We start from the raw sequence: 6,120 nt of genomic DNA, 5'->3' as shown, positions 1-6,120 counted from the left end.
TGTAGTTTAGTTTTCAATCCAGCCAAGTCTCTCTCTTTTTCTCTCTCTCCTTCCCTACCTGGGTGGGGGGGGAGGGGATCGAGAGCATTGTTGTCGGACCTGAGTCAAACTGTGACACCGCAAGACCAAGAAGAAAGGGATGGAGAAGATTCTTCTCAAGCAGATGGAGGAGCAGACCCTTCTAAAACAGATAAAGGAGCAGGCCACTCTCAAGCAGATAAAGGAGCAGGCCACTCTCAAGCAAATTACGATGACCTTGTCTAGCCTTTCTCTCTAAAGGAACTGTGCCTCATGAGAAAATATTTCACCCACAGTGAAGGTGAGCCTCTTCTTTCTTGGTTGCTCTGATGCTTTGATAGTGGGGCTGATATCTATGATGGGGACAAAAGAGAAGCCAAGCAGTTGGGATCCCTGACCAAAGATGCTGTTATTGATATAGCAATTGGTAGTAAGACAGGAACTACCAACCTGTGGAGCCAACTTCTTTCAGCTGTAAGGGAGAGATACCCCCATAAGGGTGACATTGACTGGCACCAAAGCAGAACACCCATTCTTGAGGGAGTCATCACAAATTCGAGAGAATTAGTTGTGTGAGCGGTGATCTATGATAACAATGGGATTACAAATCCTGATGACGTCCTGTGCAACACGCTCATGTTCTGGAGATTTGCACAGGCTGTACCAACAGCACGCGCCCATATATTCTCCTTCATGAGATTTTTTGATGACTACGAAAGACCAACTGTGCATGAAATGGCTTTTAGAGCACAACACGTAGACATGTTCTCTGATTCCTATCAGTCCACACCTCAGCCATTGAAAAAATGACTGACAGAAGGAATAAGATGCCAAAGAGATGGCAAGGTAAAGCCCAGTATCTCCCTAGAGACAATTGGGCTCGTGTTGCAGCCATTAAGAGGAGACGTCAGGCTACAAGACAACAGCGAGAGAGACAGAACCCTCTCTGACGCTGCCTGCGTTCTCTCCTGTGTGATTATTATAAAGAGGACATAAGAACCTGAGACAATAAACCCACTGCTATTCTCCAGATAGACGTACAAGAGCCGCAAAATAGAATAAATGCAAGAGACGGCCCTTCCAGAAAGAAGGCTGTTCCAGTCTCCAGCAACCACTCCCTTCCACCAGGATGGTACATCAAGCTCAAACACTCAATATTAGAGGTGCCCTGCATCCAGCCAGGAGGAGAAGAGGGACAACCGAGTTTATTGGACCTTGTGGATTTGGTGGCCTGGCACATTAGAACCACAAAAGTATAAAGCCTTAGTGGACAATGGTGCAAAGTGTACTCAAATGCCATCAAATCATGAAGGGACAGAATCCATCACTATCTCTGGAGTGACAGGAGGATCTCAAGAACAGGCTGTTGTGGAGGCCGACGTGAGCCTCACTGGTAACAAGTGCCAATCATCTCCATTCCTGGAAAAATAATGAAACGGCTCATTTTGGAGGTCATCTCTAAGCACATGGAAGAGAAGAAGGTTATCAGGAGTAGTCAGCATGGATTTACCAAGGGGAAATCATGCTTGACTAATCTGATAGCCTTCTATGATGTTGTGACTGAATGGACAGATGCAGGGAGACCAGTGGATGTATTCTACCTTGACCTTAGCAAGGCACAGTCTCCCATAACATCCTTGTGAGCAAGCTCAGGAAATGTGGGATAGAAGAATGGACAATGAGATCGATTAAGAACTGGCTACACAACAGAGCCCAAAGAGTGGTGATCAATGGTGCAGAGTCCAGCTGGAGACCTGTAACTCATGGAGTCCCCCAGGGATCAGTGCTGGGTTCAGTCCTGTTCAACATCTTTATTAACGACCTCAATGATGGGACAGACTGTCTTCTCAGCACGTTTGCTGATGACACAAAGCTGGGAGGAATGGCTGATTCACCTGAAGGCTGTGCAGCCATTCATTCTCCAAGATTTGGAGAAACTGGAGAGCTGGACAAAGGGGAACCTTGTGAGGTTCGACAAGTGCAGAGTCCTGCACCTGGGAAGGAACAACAAAATGCACCAGTACAGGGTAGCAGCACTGTGGAGAAGGACCTTTGGAGTCCTGGTAGACAACAAGTTATCCATGGGACAACAATGTGCACTTATGTCCCAGGTCAATCAATGGTATCCTGGGATGCATTAGGAGGAGTGCACCCAGCAGATCAAGGGAGGTTCTCCTCCCCCTCTACTCAGCCCTAGTCTGACCTCACTTGGAGTATTGTGTCCAGTTCTGGGTTCCCGAGTTCAAAAGGGACAGGGACTACATGAGAAAGTCCAGAAGAGGGCTATGAGGATGATTAAGGGACTGAAACACTGGTCTTACAAGGAAAGGCTAAGGGACCTGAGGCTTCTTAATCTAGAGAGGAGAAGACTGAGAGGAGATTAAATTAATGTCTACAAATATATGAGGGCTGGGCATCAAGAAGGCAGGGACAAGCTCTTTTCACTTGTGCCCCGTGATAGGACATGGGGCAATGGGTTCAGATTCGAGCACAGGAAGTTCCATCTCAACATGAAGAAGAACTTCTTTAATGTGATGGGCCCATGACACGTCAGGTCATCAGGGCAGAGATGCAACATACAGATGGGCTTGTGACCGAGGGGTGGACTTAACCATGGATGCTACTGTACAGGCTATCCATGACTGTGAGACGTGCAACGCAATCAAGCAGGCGAAACGGTTGAAACCTTTGTGGTATGAGGTGAGGTGGTCAAAGTACAGGTATGGGGAAGCTTGGCAAATTGACTATATCACACTGCCTCAGACCCACCAGGGTACATCCTGTACTATGCACAAGCCTCAGGGAAAGTTGAAAGGTACAATGGTCTGTTAAAAGTTACCCTTGAAGGCAATGGGTGGTGGAACTTTCAAAAACTGGGACCAAAAAATGGCAAAGGTCACCTCGTTAGTTAATACCAGGGGATCCATCAGTTGGGCTGGTCCTGCACAGTCAGACCTTTTACATACTGCAGATGGGGATAAAGTCCCTGTGGTATGTGAAAGAAACCTGCTGGGTAAAAGTGTTTGGGTGTATCCTGCTTCAGGCAAAGGTACACCTGTCCGGGGTGTTGCTTTTGCTCAGGGACCTGCACATACCTGGTGTATGATGATGGAGGATGGTAAAGTACAATGTGTACCTCAAGGTAATCTGACTCTGGGAGAGAATCCTTAATTTGACAGTTGGTAAAATATAAAGCCTATATGTAATATATGTTATGGAATAAGGGGTGGAATGTCCTGGTTTGAGGCAGGATGAAGCCAATTTTTCTTTTACTGATTTTTTTTTTCCTTGAGTGAACTCTTCTTTTAATAGTAGCAAATTTTCCAGATAGTGACTTGATAATACTAGAATGTTTATGTTACTGCTGAGACACCAAGCACGCTTTGCTGTGCTTACTGAATCATCTTCAGTTTTGGGTGCTAAAGGAGGAGAAGAATTGTAGCTGCAGCACTACTGTAGGGAGGAATGGACTAGACAGACAGTAAAATTGGCCCAAGTATTCCATTCCATGTATCTACATAAGTATAAGTTCAGGCATTATGGAAGTCAACTTCCTTCCTGCTTCTTCTCCTCTTCTGTTCATGGCTGACATCCGGGGAGTACTCAGTCTATCTATGGAGATGTTTATACGGTACCAGGTCTGCTAGCAAAAAATTACTTGAAGGAGCTAGGGGATAAAACCAGGCCCACTGGAAATGAGCCTGGGGGCAAGAAGAGGACAAAAGTGACCAGGGCTCATTGAGACCCTTGAACCAGATTCAAAGGGGGATGGGGATACAGTTGAGCTTGCTAGAGAGGTGCTTGGGTGTTGTGGCTCAGCACTTCTGGGGCAGCATGCTAGTATTTTTTCCCCTCTCTGAAATGCTTATATGCTAATGTATGCAGTATTGTGAATAAAGAGGAAGAACTAGAGATCTGTGTGCAGTCTCACGGCCATGATCTCATTGCAATCACTGAGATATGGTGGGATAGCTCACATGACTGGAACGCTGTCATGGATGGGTACTTCCTTTTTAGGAAAGACAGGCCAGCAAGGCGAGGTGGTGGAATTGCTCTTTATGCGAGAGAGCAACTGGAATGTATTGACCTCTCCCTGAAGGCAGATGAAGAGCAGGTTGAGCCTATGGGTAAACAGGTGGGCTAATATGAGGGACACAGTTGTGGGTGTTTATTAAAGGCCACCAGATCAGGATGGGGATGTTGATGAGGCCTTCTACAGACATCTGAGAGTTGCCTCACAGTCACAGGCCTTGGTTCTCATGAGGGACTTAAATCACCCTGATATCTGCTGGGCAGACCACACAGCCAGGCAGGTACAGTCCAGGAGGTTCCTCCAGTGCATTGATGATAACTTGTTGACTTAGGTGGTGGAGGAACCAACAAGGAGCGTTGTACTACTAGACCTAGTATTGACAAACAAAGGACTGAGAGAAGACATTAAGGTTGGGGGCAGCCTTGGTTGTAGCGACCATGAGATGGTAGAGTTCAGAATCATGTGCAGCAGGTACCAAGCATCTAGCAGGGTCAAAACCCTGGATTTCAGAAGAGCTAACTTTGGCCTCTTCAAGGAACTTCTTGGAGAAACCCAATGGGATAGGGTACTGGAAGAAAAAGGGGCCCAAGCAAGTTGGTTAATATTCGAGCATCACCTCCTCCAAGCTCAAGATTGAAGTGTCCCAAAGAGTAAGAAATCAAGTAAGAGAGCCAGGAGACCTGCATGGTTGAGCAGGGAACTTCTGAACAAACTCAAGTGGAAGAAAGAAATTTAAAGATCATGAAAGAAGGGGTTGACCATTCGGGATGAATAAAAGAATGTGGTCAGAGAGTGTAGGGATGCAACAAGGAAAGCTAAAGCCTCCTTAGAATTAAAACTGGCAAGGGAATTCAAGGACAACAAGAAAGGCTTCTTCGAGTACATTGGAGGTAAAAGGAAGACCAGAGGAAATGTGGGCCCATTGCTGAATGAAGAGGGTGCCCTGGTGACGGAGGATACGGAGAAGGCAGAGTTCTTTAATGCCTTCTTTGCCTACTGCTAAGGCCACCCCACAGGTTTCCCAAACCTTCCAGACCACAGAAGAAGTCAGGAGTGAGGAAGACTTCACCTTGATTGAAGGAGATTGGGTTAAAGATCAATTAAGGAAACTGGACATTTTCAAATCCATGGGCCCTGATGGGATGCACCCACGTGTGCTGAGGAAGCTGGCAGAAGTCATTGCTAGACCTCTCTCCCTTGTCTTTGAAAAGCCCTGGAAAACGAGAGAGGTGCCCGAGGACTGGAGAACAGCTAATGTCACTCCAGTCTTCAGGAAGGGCAAGAAACAGGACCTAAGGTAACTACAGACCAGTCAGCCTCACCTTCGTCCCTGGAAAGATAATGGAGTAGCTCATTCTGGGGGTCATCTCTAAGCACATGGAGAAAAGAAGGTTATCAGGAGTAGCCAGTGTGGATTCACCAAGGGGAAATCATGTTTAACTAATGTGATAGCCTTCTATGATGATGTGACAGAATGGATAGATGCAGGGAGAACAGCGGATGATGTCTTCCTCAAGTTTAGCAAGGCTTTTGACACTGTCTCCCATAACATCCTTGTGGATAAGCTCACAAAGTGTGAGTTAGAAGAGCAGACAGTGAGATGGATCGAGAACTGGCTAAACAATAGAGTCCAGAGGGTTGTGATCAACACTGCAGAGTCCAGTTGGAGACCTGTGACTAGTGGTGTTCCTCAGGGATCAGTGCTGGGCCAACTATTATTCAACATCTTCAACAATGACCTGGATGTATATGCTCAGCAAATTTGCTGACGATATGAAGCTGGGAGGATTGGATGATCCACCTGAAGGCTGTGCACCCATTCAGTGACATCTGGACAGACTGGGGAGCTGGGCAAAGAGGAACCCAATGAGGTTCAACAAGAATAAGCCTGGAGAAGAATAAGCCTCTGGAGAAAAAACACCATGCACCAGTTTAGATTAGGGGTTGACCTGCTAGAAAGCAGCCCCATGCAGAAGGACCTTGGGGTCCTGGTAGGCAACAAGTGATCCATGGGAAAGTGATGAGCCAATAGTATCTTGGGGTGCATTAAGAACAGTGTGGCCAGCAGG

The 6,120-nt window shown here is 46.7% G+C and overlaps 1 pseudogene; it reads left to right on the top strand.

The window, feature by feature from the left end:
* The window catches only part of LOC104393906, a 55,544-nt pseudogene extending 49,487 nt beyond the window's left edge, over nt 1–6,057 (top strand).
* The last annotated feature ends 63 nt before the right edge of the window (nt 6,058–6,120 follow it).

Source organism: Chaetura pelagica, unplaced genomic scaffold, assembly GCF_000747805.2.
Source record: "Chaetura pelagica isolate M959 unplaced genomic scaffold, ChaPel_1.0 scaffold168, whole genome shotgun sequence".
Lineage (NCBI taxonomy): Eukaryota > Metazoa > Chordata > Aves > Apodiformes > Apodidae > Chaetura > Chaetura pelagica.
This window is presented reverse-complemented; position numbering and strand designations above follow the sequence as displayed.